The sequence below is a fragment of the Protopterus annectens genome, chromosome 2.part0 (assembly GCF_019279795.1).
Source record: "Protopterus annectens isolate FY-2018-M chromosome 2.part0, PAN1.0, whole genome shotgun sequence".
In the NCBI taxonomy this organism is placed as follows: domain Eukaryota; kingdom Metazoa; phylum Chordata; order Ceratodontiformes; family Protopteridae; genus Protopterus; species Protopterus annectens.
This window is the reverse complement of record NC_056728.1, coordinates 956,459,623-956,477,500: the sequence shown is the minus strand read 5'-3', so window position 1 is coordinate 956,477,500 and position 17,878 is coordinate 956,459,623. Positions and strand designations below refer to the sequence as shown.

Here is a 17,878-nt window from a genome sequence, read left to right as displayed (position 1 = left end):
TCAAACACCAAATGCGGCAATTTCTTCGCTCTGATTCCCCCTCCAGGGGAAACTCCAAGAGACGCTGTTGTGCATGCTTGGCCACCCAGTCTACTTTATGCCTATCCTCCTCTACCCCTGATGCTGCAACTCTTACAGAAAGCCTCGCGGTTGGGAGCAGGATGATCCTCATTGCCCCATTCTGGCCTCAGCAAATTTGGTTCCCTTACCTGTGGTCTCACCTAGTGAATCCCCCTTGGATTCTGGATCCCAGTCTGGATCTAATCTTCCATCCATCTGACTTACCGACCCCAATTCTGGACAATCTGTAGCTGACAGCTTGGTTGCTCCAGTTCCACTCCTAGTTAGGACTCCCCGGTATCTCTTCACCAGTCAAAGCCATCCTTGTGGCAGTGCATAAGCCCTCCATCAGGAAAGTGTACCGCAGTAAATGGAAACGTTTCTCCATCTGGGCGGAGCATCATAATCTAGATCCCTTTACGGCTCCTCTTCCATCCATATTAGACTTCCTAACCGAACTTTTTCAGGAAGGTGCTAGTTGCTCAACTGTCAAAGTGCAATTGGCTGCCATCTCCCATTACCATGTGGGACATGACACAGGGCCCTTGATGTCGGCCAAGTTGTGTAAAACCTTTCTCAAGGGCACCTTTTTGCTTAGACCCCCTATAAAAGAAGCCGTACCACCTTGGGATCTTTCACTGGTTCTTCAAGCCTTGACTGCTCCACCTTTTGAACCTGCTGCTTCAGTAGATCTCAAATACTTGTCCTGGAAAACAGCATTCCTTGTAGCCATTACTTCTGCGAAAAGAGTTTCGGAGCTTCAAGCTCTTTCTGTGAAGCCTCTTTATTTGATCTTTCATCCGGACAGAGTGCACCTCAGGATCATTCCCTCTTTCCTTCCCAAAATAGCATCAGAAACCAATATAAATCAATCCATAAATTTACCGTTTTTTTTTTCCTAAATATCAGAATAAAGGAGAGTACAAGCTGCACTCATTAGATGTTCATATACAGCTACGTTTTTATACTTCTAGAACAGCTGGTCATAGACAATCCGACCAGCTGTTCGTTTCCTTTGCCAAATTTAATTTGGGGAAAGCAATATCAAAAGTATCTCTATCACGCTGGATTTCACAATGTATCCTATTAGCGTACCAAGCCTCTGGGAGACCCGCACCTGAAGGAGTTCGGCACATTCCACTCGTTCCATCTCTACTTCTGCGGCCTTCAAATCTAGAGTTCCATTGGATGATATTTGTTGGGCAGCCGCTTGGGCCTCATCTCATACCTTTATTGACCACTACAAACTGGACGTGATTTCTAGAGGGAGAGCATCCTTTGGCTCTGCGGTGCTCCGCAATATCCTTCCATGATGGCCACCCAAGATTCAGGTAGCTGGGGACTCTGTCCCACAGGTTGCTGACAAATGAAGTCCCTACTTCAGATTAAGAAGTTATGTACTCACCATAACGTTCCATCTGAGTAGGTAGCTTCACTTGTCTGCAACCACCCCCCCTCCTTCCCCCTGGCCTTCAGCGGATCTATGTTAGTTGGAATACCCTTTTTGGGTACATATTGAGGGGCAAACTCGATCTGAGGTCATGGAGGGTTGGCAGGGGTTTATGGGTGAGGGGAGGAGCTAGGAGCTCGGATCCATTAGCTTGAAACAAGTTGCCGGCTTGGATCCGATATCGGATCCAAGACCCACAGGTTGCAGACAAATTAAGCTACCTACTCAGATGGAACGTTATGGTGAGTACATAACTTCTTATTTAAAACAGGCTCAAAGCTCCTTTATATAGCGCACACCATGAATTTTAGTGATAAATCTACTAATAATGCCATTAAGCATTTAAAGGAAAAATATATAAAACATTAAAAATTTCAGAAACATACAAAAACATAGTAAAATCATTTAGTTCAGTCGCAAAGAATTAACACAGATTTTATTGTAAACATTGCTTTTAGTCCTGGAGGGTGAAAAGCTCTAAAGCATATTATTTTCCTCTCTTTCAGTCATAGTAATTCTATCCCCTCCCCTAAGATATAAGAATATTTTCTATTATAAACTTAAAATTGTGGACATTGTGTCACTTACATGTTTATATAATGAATTGGTATCAACGCCTCTTTATATGTCAAACATATGACTACAAATTTGATCTTTAAAATGCTGGTTCGTTTTTCTTATGTAAAAAAAAAAGGGACATTCAGTACACTTCGTGTATGTTAAATCTTTAGTGTTACAATTCCCATAATGTATGTAAAGTGTCAACTGGATGAATAAATGTTTTTTTCTGTACAAATGTATTTGCAAAACATAGAAGTATTACACTTGTAAGTCCCCTTATTTATTATCTGATCTTTATTTTTTTTTATTTTTGTGTAGTATAATCTATTTTTGAAATATAACTAAAAGCTGTTTTTTTATATAAATGTTTTTAATTTCTGGTACTTGTGACAATAATGGCCAGTATTTTCTGTGCTGTATTATACAAGGAATATAATTTAATACAATTAGGATGGTGCATGAAAGAGCATGTGTATATGTGCAAGGGATCTATGCTTTGAAAACAGCCCAAAGGTAAACTTAATCCACCACTTGCCAGATGAGTTTTCTTTGAATGTGGATTTCAATGAATGAGTTTCAGAGACAGAGAAGCTTACTGTTGTGCTAAGTCTGTTTTATAGTGAGACTGTATTGTGCTGTAAAATTGAAACACAGTTTGAAATAAAAGTTTTAAATATTTCTAATCTTTGTAGAGGTAAAGAAAAAAATAGTGTGCACACTGACAGGTTTTCACAGTGCTTTTAGTACCTTTTCAAAGAGAGAACCAAGTAGTGGAACACTGGAATGGCTGGGGGGAGTGCTGCTGTGGATGGGGTGTGATTTATTACACTTCTTAGTGCCCCATTTAACCATGATGCAGCTCTGAACCTACCACTGTAATTGTGGTTGAACTAAGCAGGCAGATTCTGTTGCTCTGAGTAATCTGTCAGTGGAAAAGTAGCATATAGAGTACTCAAGAAGTGGGAGAGACCTTCCTGCTACCTATTTGCTTTGCATTCAACCCCATATGCCCTCACTTTTTTGGCATAATTCTCCAGGAACTTTTCTCTGGTCTTTGTTCAGACACTGGAAAAACCTTGTCCTGCTAAATTGTTTGAGGGATTTGTGAAGGACTTGGTCTCTTTTCTTTCTCTTTGCATGTAGTGCCTTGCTTAAAAATGTTGACATTCTCAATTTGGAGAAGGCAGCAGGAGCAGGGGATTAACTGTAGAGAGGATCTCAAATTGAAAGGAGTTTTCCTTCTGTGGAGGCCATCAAAGGTAACAGTCCTTCAATCCAAGTGTCCGGATAAAGACTAGAGAAATCTAATATTCTGGGGAGTGCATAGTGTTTGTTTCAAGATGAAACAATTTGTAGGTGTGTGATAGTTATTGTTAAGACATAATGGCATTACAGAATTGTAGTTTATTTCTTTCATTTCTGTTTTTTTCACACAGTCTTCTGGAGATGGTGGTTGGCAGCCATTTCTGCATGCTCTGTAGGGAGGAGGCTGATAAAAAGATAGATCTAAGTTTTCTCAGTGGTTGGCAGCCATTTCTGTGGTGCACTTTTGGGAGACTGACACACGGATAGAGCTAAGTTTTCTCTGTTCATCAGAATCTACTCCCTAGACAAAAATTGCCTTTTTTTGACTGGGACGAATTGAGGGAAATCGTAACAGATAGATACGGGGCAAACACTCAGAATTAGTCATTCTGCTTATGTAGCACTATTAACTTTGTGCGTTAAACTGCTGTGTTGGTAAAACTGTGTGTCCATGCGCAGACCTGCTCCTTAATTAACTTGGCACTTTAAGCGTTTAAGATGATTTTTACTGCACTGTCCATGCACTCACACATTTAGTTTAATTTCTTTTCTTGCCTACTTAGGTTTATGGGGAACTTTATGATGTAGTTGCTATGTAGCTTATCACTTTGCAGAGCAAAATGTTTAATTGTGAGAACAGGTAATCTAATATTGAATGTCTAACCAGAAACATTTATGCTTCCACTTTTTTTCCTGTTCCCGTTTGCTTTGACATAACGTTAGATGTTAAGTTGTCTATCTCGCCTTCATTCTTGCTGATGTTCGAGCCGACGACTGGCCCCACTCGCCACTCTAAAGCTCGAAGAGTGTGGTTCCACCTCCCCGAGGCCCCTTATATCCCTTCCTTGTATTGTCGTCATCCATGTCATTTGTCAAGGGTGCATGCAACGCATCTTTCTCAATATTTTCTTACCACAAATGTGTTAAGTTGCTTTGAATTTCTGTGTTGTTTTTTTTCTTTTAACAAACTTACTACCTTGGATATTTGTAGGACCAGAATCTCTTGGTGTATGCTTATGTGAGGGGACAGTTGAGGGATAGCATTGCCATGTAGTCATTTCATCCTTGTTCACAACATTGCCATCCTCACCTTGTACATTGTCCCATGTTTGAATTTCGTACCTTGTCTTCCCTTGCATTTTATGAGGAAAACTTGAGTCCTTTAGAATAAATGGATGATGACTGGGAAAATGGACTTTTCCTTATGGATGAGTGCCCCCCATGGTTTAACTAAAAAGCAGCTCCCTGACGGTCAGTCAACACATTCTCACATTTATGGTCACTAATGACCCTTGACCTCTATTTTATTTGAAATTGTTTGCTTTTTTCTTTCTTTTTGTTGATGTTGTAGAAGAGATTGTTTAAACCCTCTTCCTGTATCCATTAATTTACAAAAGCATGTGAAAACAGCAGTGGACATTATCATTGACCCACAACCACACCATTTTGACTCAGAAGGGTTTCCTGTTTTATCAAATCATTACTAATCTGTTTTCTCTTGGCCTGTTTTTCTTTTTTCACTTTCAGGAGGATGAGCTTTATAAAAGACTATTCTTGCTTTGGGTACATGTTAAGAGTTTCTCTAGAGGGAGATGAGGTTTTAACCTTGCTATCTTAAATGACCACTACAGATACCTTCCACAAGACTGCATCAAGGTGGTCTATACTCACTAGGATGTACTCCAAAGACATTTTAACTGCTACATAGATAATGCCAGGCTTTGGCCTTTCCCATCATTTTCAGTGTATCCCTGTTTCTTGAGTTTTGAAGTCAAAGAAAAGGCTTTGACAGAGAAGCAAAAGGTAAGAACAGGGGAGCAGACATAGGCATATGAGATAATTGACTGGAGAAGGGTATGCTACCAAATGTGGCCCACCTGCTCAAAGATCTTTTATTATACTACCTTATGAGAGGTCCACTTTCAGTAACGTCTAGGACCAGTCAAAGCGTCTTGGTTTCTACTGTCATGGGAACATACTGCTGACATTAGCTTCACCCAGCCACATAAAACAAAGTCTATCCCTGTCCATATGCAGGAGCAACTTGGAAATATGGATGGGAAAAAGAAAATTTTCCCCAGTACTGCCCTCTGTAGTACTAATGGACGAGGTGGCAGCTAAGTGATTTATACCATGCATGAGTCCCCTCAAATTATCTATGCTATGATCCCAGTTATTCTCCTTAGTGGTAATATATAATTACCGACCATGAGATGAGTAAGGCCAGTCTGTAACCAAATGGAATAAGTTATTTCGAGTACAAAAAGGAAAATTGTCTAGACTTAAAATGGCCTGCAAGGACAGCTAGCCCTAGTACCTGTGGATAAACCTGTAAGAAGACGTGGTAACTGTCCAACTTTAGTGGCTTAGACATGTTTAGAAAAGATGTTTTTGCTGTGGTGATGGGAAGGAGAAAAACTACATCAATAGCTAATGCTTCATTAAAGGCAGCTCTGGGTTTTGCTTGACAAAGGAAACTGAGCCGTTTTTCATCAAAACTGTATGTGGACACTGTCTATGGTTAGAATACTCTAGGAAGAATAGATTTACATAAATTAGTTTCAGTAGCAGCCATGATGGATTAGTCCTAGTCTTTGTGAAAAACTAGAGAAGGAGATTTGATAGAAGGGACCTGCAGGTTTGAAGTAAATATAGCACCCATTTGGAGAGTCTTCCAAGATAAACATATCACTAACAGTAATGCTGCAGATTTAAAGGGTAGAAAGTTAAATTTCTCAAGGTTAAAACAGATACCCCAAGGATGTAAAAAAGCAGTGCAGACTTCAAAATGTGCTATGGTAGCTGAATCGTGATACTGTCAGTCAAACACCATTTTGGTGAATGAATAACTTAAATGAGAGTCTAAGGTTTCCAGTAAATAACTGAGGACCCACAGAATTAGAGTAGGAAAGAGATCTGCACCTATTTTATGTTGCCTAAATGGGAATGCAAGTTCATTTGTCATTGTATATTGAGTGGGCAGCCATTGGGTAGATGGGAATGATTGGGGCCACTGAGAAATGCGGATATTCAGCTGTCTTTCATACTAATTTGCCTGGCTTTAGCCTTTGGATATTGAGGTGTAAAGTGAGAGAGCAGCATCTTTGAAGCCAAGAGCCTCAAAGGTTTGTGAAGGAAGGTAGTGCTGAGAAAAAAGAGAACCATATCTGTCTAGACCAAAAGGGGGTGATATACTACACAGAGCCAGATTAATTCCATCTGGATGAATGTTATCAAAGGAAGTTTAAAAGATGCTGTTTGGTCAAGGGTCATGGTGGGTTAAAGCATCCTTTGTCCAATCTGTGGAGACAGAATCATTGAAAAGAATCTGGAGCAGGTGGTGCTGTATTGGTGAAGAGAATTTGCATACCAAAATCATAAGACCAAAGATTTTTTGTTGGGCATGGTTGGACTGCACAGCCTCTTGTCAAACATAAGTGGCTTAACCTGTGAAACCAATGAATGTGCTTCCCATGAGATTTGCATTGCTGCCAGGAATCATTGAGACTTCTAGTCCCTTCCCCACCCTCAATGTCTTGTGATTCCATGGGTCAGAGTGAATCCTACCATTTATTGAGGCATCAGTCTCATGTCATTGTATGACTTAGTTGAAATGATTTCCTTCTGAAGAGAATCTTGAAATCTCAGAAAAGACAGAAGCAGTGTTTTCATTCAAGAATGTTGATGTGCATGAGAGACTTCAGTATATTGAAAGCAGATGCATCTTTGGTGGGTGACTTTTCTTGAGAGCATATAAACACTTCATGACAAATATAATAAAAATAAATATTTATTTAAGCATGAAATGCAACAAAGTGCACTAATATAAAATCAGACCGGTTTCGGCTACCCAGCCTTCATCACTGAAAAAGCTTTTTCACTGATGAAGGCTGGGTAGCCGAAACCGGTTTGATTTGATATTAGTGCACTTTGTTGCATTTCATGCTTAAATAAATATTTATTTTTATTATATTTGTCATGGTGTTTATATGCTGCATATGCTGGCCACTGGTGTTCTACTATGTAATGGTTTGGCCGAGCATACCGTACCTGCGAGGCGTTTGGTTTCTACTGACTTTTCTTGAGAAACATGGATCTAAAAAGATCTCTGTTGTGAGAATTGATAGATTTAGCCACTAGGCTAAATGCAAGTGGCATGTTTCGCAAATCTAACTGGAATAAAGTCAAAATGCTGATACCACTGAACTCTAAGGATCAGCTGGAAGACCATTCTGTGGATCTTTGTACGCGGATGACCATGAAAATTGACTCTATCAAATTCATGGCGTTAAGCTTTGTTTCTACTGTAACTGTTTGGGAGGTTTCTGTGACAACTTGCTGGAGGAACAGGAATCTGTTATAGGAGAAGTTGTTCCAACAAACCCTTGTGTCTACAGTACTTGATAAAGGTAAGTACCTGAACTAAGAGAAGACACTTGAGCTTCTTGATAGGGTTCTTGAGAAGGAACCTTTTTGAGCAGAAATTCCCCATGTTGAAGTCAAATGTCCTGTGTTGTTTTACCGAGGAGCCATTCATCCATAGTTAGAAAAGTCTTGTATCCTTGCTGTTTGATATGGACTTAAGTTTGATAAACCGACTGGACACATTTGAAGCCAAATAGAATTGTCCAAAATTTTACTGTAGTGACGGTCTCTGACCTGAAATGTAGACACGCCCATAAATTGGCTTTTTTTTTTTTTTTTGTACAGTAGGCTTCTTGGAGGACTGACTGTCTACTTTACATATACATATAAGGATGGACTGCATGATCTTTACACAGGTTTCTTTGTGGATAAATGCACTTAGATCAGTGATTTACAGAATGGGCCTGACTGTTATTTTGGACAGCAGAGAAAATCTTGATTTAAAATCTTACGCTTTTCCAATCGTGGAAACTTTGTGGAATGTTATTTTATTTTGTTTTACGAGCTTCTTCGCATTCTTCCTTGCCTGTGCTTTTTAACTTGGTGGTTTTCAGGGAAGAGTAAAAACAAAAATGCATCAGTAACTGCTGAAGTGTTTTTTTTGTTGGTTTTTTTTTTAACCAGAAAAGTGCCCTGAAGTGCGGGTAAAGATGTAATGTGCTATTGGATGAGAGAACAGATTACATAACCCCCATGTGTGTTGTTTTGCCAATAACATGCATGAAGTAAGATAAAGATGGAATTTGGCAGAGGATAAACAACCCCGTCAGATGTAGTTACTTATGAATTCATTGGTTACAGTGTCCTTAAGTGGAAGTTGCAGTTGCCTCATGTGACTTGACTATTTCAGTTTCTTTATGAATGCCCTTGAGGTCTTTCACCTCTTCTCTCAACTATCTTTATGTGCATGTATGATATGGTGTCAGGAACATGCTTTCAGTACTAAGTAATATCTGCTGTATTTTTCTGTCAAGCTCCCATATGGGACTTTTCGATGCAGAGGAGAACCAAGGGTAGAGTCCATGCAGGAGCAAGCTCCATTGTTTCTGCCCCTAGGCACCACTGAAGCATAAGTTTTCAGCCATGTGTCATCTGTGTTCTGATTCAAGCTGAGTGGGGCTCCTCCAGAATCTATAGGAATGAAATAGAGGTCGACACAGGACAGGAAGAATACAACCTGGAACGCTCATTTCCAGGGAGAAGCATCTTGTTTTCTTCCGTTGAGCAGAGTCTGTGGGTCATGACACCTCCTGCCTACATTGGGTCAAAGATCTTGGGGGTTGTGACCTGAGAGGAGGGTCAAGGATGGGAGAAACAAATGTCCCCGGAACCTTGGTGTGTGAACATTTTTGTAATACAGGAATATCCTGGCTGACCGTCATTCTTTTTTTTTCTTTTCAGGTCAGTTAGTCTTGCATTGTCAGGGACCTTCTCCTTATCCTCAGATACCTCTCACCTTGAGTCCCTTAAGCACAAACTTATTGTGATGGTCAAGCAAAGTCTTGTAACAGAAATTCCTGCGTATAATGTGGTTTGTCTAAATGTGCCTCCCCAAGACATGGTCTGGGGTCTTGGAAGGGAATTTCATGCCTGCATTGTGATCATGTTTTAAACCCAGTGACCTTAACTTCTCGTACAGACCAGCAACATACATACAAAAAAGTCAAGCTATGGGCAAAAACCTCAACCTAACCAAGTGAGTTAACCAACAATGTTACTGATTTACTGTGAAATGTTATAAAATAGAGTCTTGAAACAGCATGAACATTAACCTCTCACAGAATTTTGAGGTGCAGTTGTGTGCTTAAAATATTTCTTGGTGGTTCTGTTGTAGATGTGATTGTATTTTTTCAATAAGTTAGAAAGGAGGAAAACAACATTTTTGGTTCTATTAATATAGAAAATGATTTAGAAGGGAGAAGCAAAGGAAAAAAATTATAAATCAGCAGCACTTTAGTGCATGATTTTTTTTACTGGACTCTGATCTAATTAAAAATGCCTTCTGTAAAGGAAATTTGTGCAGGGCCAACAAGAATTTTCAGAAGAAAGTTGGTGAGTCCCAGGTTTGTTTATAAAAAAAAAAATACAAACTTAATTTTGGAGAGAGCAGAAAAATGTATACATTGATAGACAAATGTTCTAAAAGGAACATAAGTATGAAGGCACTTCAGATATTGCAGACTTGCGTTTGAGTCCACATGCATTTATTCAGAATCACACCAGACATAAGATATGCAGTTTGACTGTAACTCAGAATTAGACCTGATAAGATCTTAAGAGCATTTTGATAGTACTTAAGTCTGTACTGTATTACCCAAGTGTGAACTTGCAAGCATTTTATATAGGTAAAACAAAAAGGAAACTTTTGCAAAATGGGGGGGACAGAATGCTTTGCTGAGACGTGCTGCTGGTTGTGTTAACTTAAAACGATTTAGATTTTTTTTATCCTGCATCATACAAATAAAAGCAGCCATAGGGGAGATCCTCACATGTTTTAGAAGTGAAGGAATGTGTGGCAAATGCAGTTGAATGCAGGTTACAGCCAAAGAATCAGTTAGTTTAAATATTTAATGTTTTTAAAATAGAGCACATCTAAGTCATGGCATCCTATAAACGGACAATCTGATGTCTATTTCCATCCCATCCTCAACTGATGGGTTTGGATCCAACTCGGCTGTTGCTAAAGTTCGTGGCAACCAAAAACTCTCAAGCTTCTCCCTTAGCCATAATGCACCAACCCAAAGTACCTCAGATCTTATTTGTGACTTTACGAGAAAGACCGTGGTGACTGTTACTCCCGAGCAGATAAGTGTTTTAAGCCTGAGTTTTCCTTTCATAACAAATCTTCTAATTTCTTAGGTTTCGTTAATACCTTACCTTGTTGCTTTACCTTACCTTTTTTACTGGTAAAGAATATCATTGTCCTATTTCTTTCTTCTGTACTTTTGAATACTAGTTTAGTATTCTTTCCCCTTTTTCTACACTTTTAGTGTAGCTTCTTTATTACCATTGCTGGTATTTTTTATATTTTCTCTCTTAAAAAATAAGCAAATTATATATATTTTTTTCCTGTCAATTGAGTGGTTCCTGTTATCTTCTGTTTTTGTTACGACTATGGCAGAGAAAGAGGCCTGGCTGGGTTCAAAAATGCCTCCACTGTGGGCACAAAATCCCATTATCTGATGCACACACTTTGTGTATACTGCCTTGGACCTCTTCATTTAGAAGAGGACTGCACTATTTGTTATGGGTTTAATACCAGAGCCCTGGTTGAAAGAAAAAAATACATTGATTTTGAAAGGGTTTCTTCCTTCCTTTCTCTTTTGGAGAGGCTTTTTCTAGAGCTGTATCACCAAAAAAAAAATCTAAGAAATCAAAATCTCCTTCTGAGTCGTCCTACCTCTTCCTCCAAGGCATCAGAGCAGTTGGAAAAAAAAGGCCTGAATATGATCAGACCTCCCATTTGGATCCTAATAGAAAAAAGTCTAAATTATCACATCAAACCTCAACCTCTGATCTGAAGCAGAGGAGAAGTATCAGATCTGACTTCGGATCCAGAAAGTCAACCGACCCTTGCCAAGAACCAGATACTCTCTTCCTGCAGACCCAGTCCCATCCTTGGTTCCCTCACCCTTTTTGGAGAGACCCAGGTCCCCCTCTGTAATTTCTCTTCCAGAGTTTAATGGAAGTTGATGTGTAAAGAGTGGAGGGAGGATTCTATTGGCTGTGTCTGACTGGTGCCTTCAGGGCAGGAGGACCATTCTTCCATCACATCCCTTTTACCAGTTCCTCCTCTGACTCCTCCCACTGTCTGAGTCCTTGGATCCCAGCCGTCCAGCTGGTCTTACCCTGATCCAAAGATACCTTTATTCTTTCATCCGAAGTTTCCTCTGAGCTCATTTCAGTCGGATCCGATGAGCTGTCAAAGCCGAGGCTTCCCTGTTGGATCTAAGGAGCAGACTCCGAAGTTGTTAGAGCTGTTTCTGCACCTTGGAGCCCTGGCATGGGTTAGCTCAGCTCCAGTTCCAGCTTCTGCCTCTGGGAGATTGTCTTTATAGCAGGGAAGGACACCGGTCCAAAAGCTTGCCTTTTTCTAATTTGAGGGCCTCTCCATCAATGGGGAGGTTTGCCTTTGAGGCTAGAGAGAGAACATTGTCTGCCATAGCAACACAGAAGGTTCCTATCCCCTCAGACCTGTAGTCTGCAGCCTTGACATCTCATCCCTCCTTTCCACAGGGACAGACAGTACAGAAACCCCAGGCTTCCCATCAGCATATCCCAACTTCTGATACCTTCCCAGAGCATCCCACTGAGGAGATCCTAAGAAGTTGTTGTGTAACAGGAAGCACTTGCACTACCCAGAAGAGTCTGTCACAAGATACAGACTTCAATGAAGGTGAAGGGTCCACATAGTCACCTCCTGAAGATGTCTCATTTGGAGACCACCTTGAAATCCTAAGGCAGAGAGGTGGCTTGGGCGGCCAGCATCCCTTTGTCCAAGGAGTATGTATTCCTGGAGGCTTTTGGTACTGGCCTGTCTACCTCATGGGTAACTCCATCCACCAGTAAGCTCATTAAGTTGATCTCTTGGCAGGCGTGGAAGGATCCTGACACTGTTGAACCTATACCTCAGAAACCGTACAAAATTATGGCACTATGTGTATGGGCTAGGCTTGTAAAGCCTCCAGGGCCATTAGCTTAATACACACCCATGAACCTATGATAAACAGTTTTGGGGAAAAGCTGTGCCCGTTGATGATGTGGTCATGGTAGCAGCCAACTAAAAAGGATCTTGCCGAGGAGAGTTTCACTCTTCATCCCCCAACAGGGAGTCACTGGCATTAGACAGGTTTGGGAGACATGTCTGTGCTTCAGCTACCTTTGCCTTAAGGTCACTGAATTATTTGGCACATTTTACAACGTTACTGAGGGATTTGATTAAGGAGTGCTTGAATGTTATCTGAGGATCCATTTCTGAAGAAGTGCAATTGTCCATCACTTCTCAGTTGGCTACCCTGCAATCTATTTCTAATTCTTCTGTGAGACTCATTTCAGATGTAGCTGAAGGGAACCTCAAGGGCAGTGGATTCAGGCAGTTCTGTGAGGAAACATCCCTGATGTGCTTCTGTGATTTTGCGGAACACTTCAAGTCTTCATTCATTAATGCTCCTTTTGATGGCAGGGGGACATGTCTTTGGCCCCAAAGTGAAAGACACGTTATCCAGGTGTGAGAAGGATAGAAAGACCTTGTATGCCATGGATGAATTCTTTTCGACCCCTCAAAAATACTTTTCTAGAAGTCAACGAGGCAGTCGAAAGATGTGATTCAAGAAATCCCAGGGACTTTACCAGGACATACTTGGAGGAAGTTCCCCCAAGGACAGAGGTTAGAACTCTAATTGTAGATGTCGCCCACATGGCAGAGGTGACCTGCAAGACCAGGGTGTCCAGAGATTTTCTTCGACAGACCCTTCCAACATTCCTGAAAGGAGGTCTTGATAGCCCTCTTCTGGTGGCAGTCGGTGGGTTGACTGTCCGTGCAGAAGATAATTTCCAGAGGTTATGTAGTACACTTTTCCATTCCTCCTCCTCCAATTTCAAGAAAAATACCTCATGTTCCAGCAACAAAGGAACTCTTCTCATAAGCTCTGCAAGCCTTTTATTTTATTTATTTATTTTTTTTTTGCAACACACACTTCTTCTAAGACCTCCTTTTAAAGCCCCTACACCCAATGGGACCTGATTCTGGTAGTGCAAGCTTTTACTCATTCCCCCTTCGAACCAGCAGACAAGTGTGATCTTAAATACCTTACTTGGAAGAAAATTTTTCTGGTAGCCATTATCTGCCAGACAAATTTCTGAGATTCAAGCATTGGACTCAAAACCTTCATACTTAATTTTTCACAAGGATAGTTACATTGGACAGCACAGTGGTGTAGCGGTTAGCACAGTCTCCTCACATCGAGGTTTTCCAATTTGATTCTTGGCTGGGATGCCTTCTGTGTGGAGTCTGTCCTTCCTATGTTTGTGTGTGCTTCCTCCGGGTGCTCTGCTTTCCTCCCACATTCCATAGACAATGCAGTAAGTGGATTAGACACCCTAAGGTGGCCCTAGGTGTGAATGTGTGAGTGTGTAGTGCACCCTTTGAGGAGGGTTGGGCCACAAGCTAGCAAACCGACCCTGTAAAACCCATACCTGCTACAGAAATAAGGGCTAAAGAGCGCTCGTTGCTTGATGTGCTGTAATGCATGGGAGTGAATTCAGAATAAAGTTAAATTATGAACTAATCCGTCCTTTCTTCCTAAGGTGGTGTCAGAATCCAGTATCAATCAGAACACTGATTTGCCAGTTTTCTTTCCTAAATTTGCTAACGAGGGCAAATGCGTGTTACATTTATTGGATGTTCACAGACAATTATGTTTTTACGTACATAGAACAAGAGACATTAGAAAAACGTAACCAATTGTCTGTCTTATTTGCAGAAGTAAAATTGGGAAAGCCAATTACCCAAGTAACTTTAGCCAGGTGGCTTGACTGTATCTCATTTGTTTATAACAAATCAGGCATTACCTTACCAAAACCATTACAGGCCTGTTCCACTAGTCATGGCAACTTCTTCAGTATTTCAGTCTAGAATGTCCATGGATATGTATGCCTAGCAGCAACTTGGGCTACTCCCCATACCTTTATTACTCATTACAAATTGTATCTGGTCTTCAGAGGTATCATTTGGTTCAAACTGTGCTCAGGAATATCCTTGAGTCCAACTGGGATCTTGGGTAGCTAACGACCCTATCCCATCAGTTGAGGATAGAATGAAAATTGACATCAGATAAAGAAATGATGTACTCACATTACCATTCCATCTGTGTTGTCCATGTTCATTCATCTGCCCACCTACCGACCCCCCATCCTTTGAAAACTCCTGTAAGTATGAGTGAATAGAGGATACTACTGTTTATATTGAGCTGCAGATAGTCATATTCCTATTTGACTGCAAGTATTTCCTTTCTAGTAAAATCAACAAACGAACTGAGGTACTTGGTGTTGGTGCATTATGGGTAAAATAGCTCGAGTTTTTGGTTGCCATGAGCTTTAGCAATGGCCAAGTCGGATCCGAGGGGTTGTATCCAAAGGCATCAGCTGAGGAATGAAAATGGGCAACACGGATGGAACATTATGGTGAGTACGTAATTTTTTTTGACAGGGTAAGTTTGTGTATGCAGCTTGCATTTTAGTATATTTATATTGGTGGTGTAATAAATTTTTCAGTTTGAAGTGCCCTACTGAATAAAAGCAAAAGTGCTTATTTTAAATGAGCAGGGCTCCTTCCATGTCTTTTTTTTTTTTTTTGTGTCAAGTAGGATTAAAAAATGCAGGCAGTGAAGAACCTTATGTCCTGTTCCTCAGCGATCTGCTACTATAACTACATACATCAGTGCTTTCTGCCAAGAGCAGCCTTTGTTGCCCTTTGCAGTGGTCTCGGCTGACTGACTCTTGCAACATATAATGGAAGGGATTACTTACTTCTTGACTAGATTCAGTAGTGTTTCATTCAGGCTTGGATAGTACCATAGAGCTTTGTTTAGCGACATGACATCATGTTCTATTGGAAGTGATTGCTACAGTGAATGAGGCCCTTTTAACAAAGACAGACCCTGTATTCATGGAAACAGGCAGTGACCTCTGTGTTGTATGAAAAGGGGAAAGGATCCTGAGGTTCCATGTTCACACAGAATATTCTTAGTTACAACTGCAAGAATTTTCCCAGTGATCCTCCATTTGACTGACACAGATCAGTTTGGCTTTAGTTTTTTCATGCCAATCTTTTATACAAGAAAATCCTTGATGTTGATGCAAGATGTTCATAGTCGACGCTTTGCTCTTGGGACTGTTAGGATAGATAAAGTTTTGAGTGGTGTGGAGTTTTGTTTAAGGATTTGGAGGCCTTTTAGGTTTCTGTCAGATTTTGTTCAGCTGATACACAGTCTTTAAACTGGTATGTACGTTAAAGTTTCTCGGAGCCTTTTGAATTGGGAAAAGGTTCCTGAAAGTCTGCCCTTTATCCCTTCATTTACTTTGTATTGAGTAATTGGTAAGAATTAGCATGTGAAGGGTGAATGGGTATGCTTGGTATGGGGATTGTATAGGATTATCTCTTTGCTAATGATGTCTAATATACCTGACAACTGCAGAAAATGACTTGGACAGTTTGATGTGTTCAGTTGGATTGTAAGTTTCTCCAGTTACAGGTGGTGATTTGGAATATTTGTGGCTGCAAAAGGTGATCAACACCCCATCTTGCAGTGATCTATTGTGGATGCATAGCATAAACATGAGATTAGATTATTGACTTTAGTAATTAAAAGAAAATTGAAAGCCTTTACTAGGAAATTAAATATTGTACTATCTCAAAATTGATAGATGTCTGCACTAAATGTTTGTAATCTGTTTACGTATGGGTTACAGACAAGTGGTTGAGAATTCACATTGAATAGAAAAAAGCTGGTACAGCTGATAGAAAATCAACTTGTCACACATACTGGCTTTTTTTCTGCGAGAGATCTTGGTATATTTTGAATCGGGGAATTTGCCCATTCTGCACTGTAGTGTGATCTCTGAGTAGGTTTATATAATTAGCAGGGGAGTGGGGGTTGGGCTTGCCCACCTGAAAAAGTGTTTTACTTTATGATTTGTGTTTGAACACTTGCATTTTGATATGTTTATTTTTTGCACATTGGTTCGGGATGCCACTTCAGCAGTGACAATCATCTAGAGCCAAGGTTTACATTGCTAGGTGGCTAGCCCTGCCATGATAGTTCTTCCACACCACACTCATTCGCACACTTTTACCTATGGCCAGTTTAGTGTGTACATTCCATGTACCACATATCTTTGTAATATAAGAGGAAACCAGAGCACCACCTGCCAGAATCCCATGCAAACTCAGGGAGGACATGCAGACTCCAAACAGAAAACACACTAATCAAGAATCGAAATGGGGAACCTGTTGCTGTGAGGCGACAATGCTATCTGCTGTGCCACTGTTGCCGTGTGTGTGTGTGTATAGGCTTGCCAGGCCTAACGCACAACCTTCAACGAAGGAACGCCCATTCACGCATATCGCCACACAGAAGACGCTCTGAGAATCGAACGGGCAACGTCTAACTGTGAGGCGACAACGCTACCGCAGCACCACCACCGCAGTGCATATATATGTACACACATATCTGTCTCTCTCTCATTTTTATATATATATATATATATATATATATATATATATATATATATATACCTCTATGTATCTATAGATGTGTATAAATAGATATACATACATGCATATGTCTATATATCTATAGATGTGTGTGTGTGTGTGTATATATATATATATATATATATATATATATATATATATATATATATAAAACACATAGGTATAGATTTATATAGGTATATACATTTTTTTAATTTCACAGTATTTAAATGATGCAGGCACACGTACAGTTTTTGGAAACTAAAATCATTGTACACATCATCCTTAATTTTATTCTTTATATGTATGTTTTCTTTAACAATTATCATTAACTTCAGCATTACCCAAATTTCTCAAATCCTGCCTTCCCTTAAGTCACTCCTGCTAAACATTTTTTTTTCATGGGTTATTCCTCCAAATTCTATTTATTTCTCTGTACTTGATTTCTGTTTTCTGATTATCCAGCCTCTATTTTTTTTTTTTGCAGTATTTGATACTTTTGATTATGGTTGGTTTAGGTTTTAACATCCATAGCAATTTAGCAGCCAATAGCTTTAAACTTAGCACGGCGTTAGTATGTCTAGGCAATTCAGATCCTATATCCCAGCTCAAAAGAATAATTTCCTTAATTACTATAGTTTATTCCTTTAACATTTCTGAAAAATTATTCTGCGGGAAGTTTTTAAAATCTGCTGACTCGTTACATTCACCAAAACATGATCCTATTTACTGCTCTTGTTCACATTGCACCTCCAGCAATTACGATCTACCTAAAGCAAAATTACTGGTCTGCTTAGGCAAACACTTCACGCAAAACTCCCAAA

At 40.1% G+C, this 17,878-nt stretch overlaps 1 protein-coding gene and 1 non-coding gene across 2 annotated transcripts in view; both read left to right on the top strand.

The window, feature by feature from the left end:
• Positions 1-17,878, top strand: part of HAUS6 (HAUS augmin like complex subunit 6) — a 2,286,143-nt gene that overhangs the window by 1,562,551 nt on the left and 705,714 nt on the right. The window lies entirely within an intron of this gene.
• LOC122793844 lies at positions 3,622-3,752 on the top strand. The gene has a single exon (XR_006363568.1).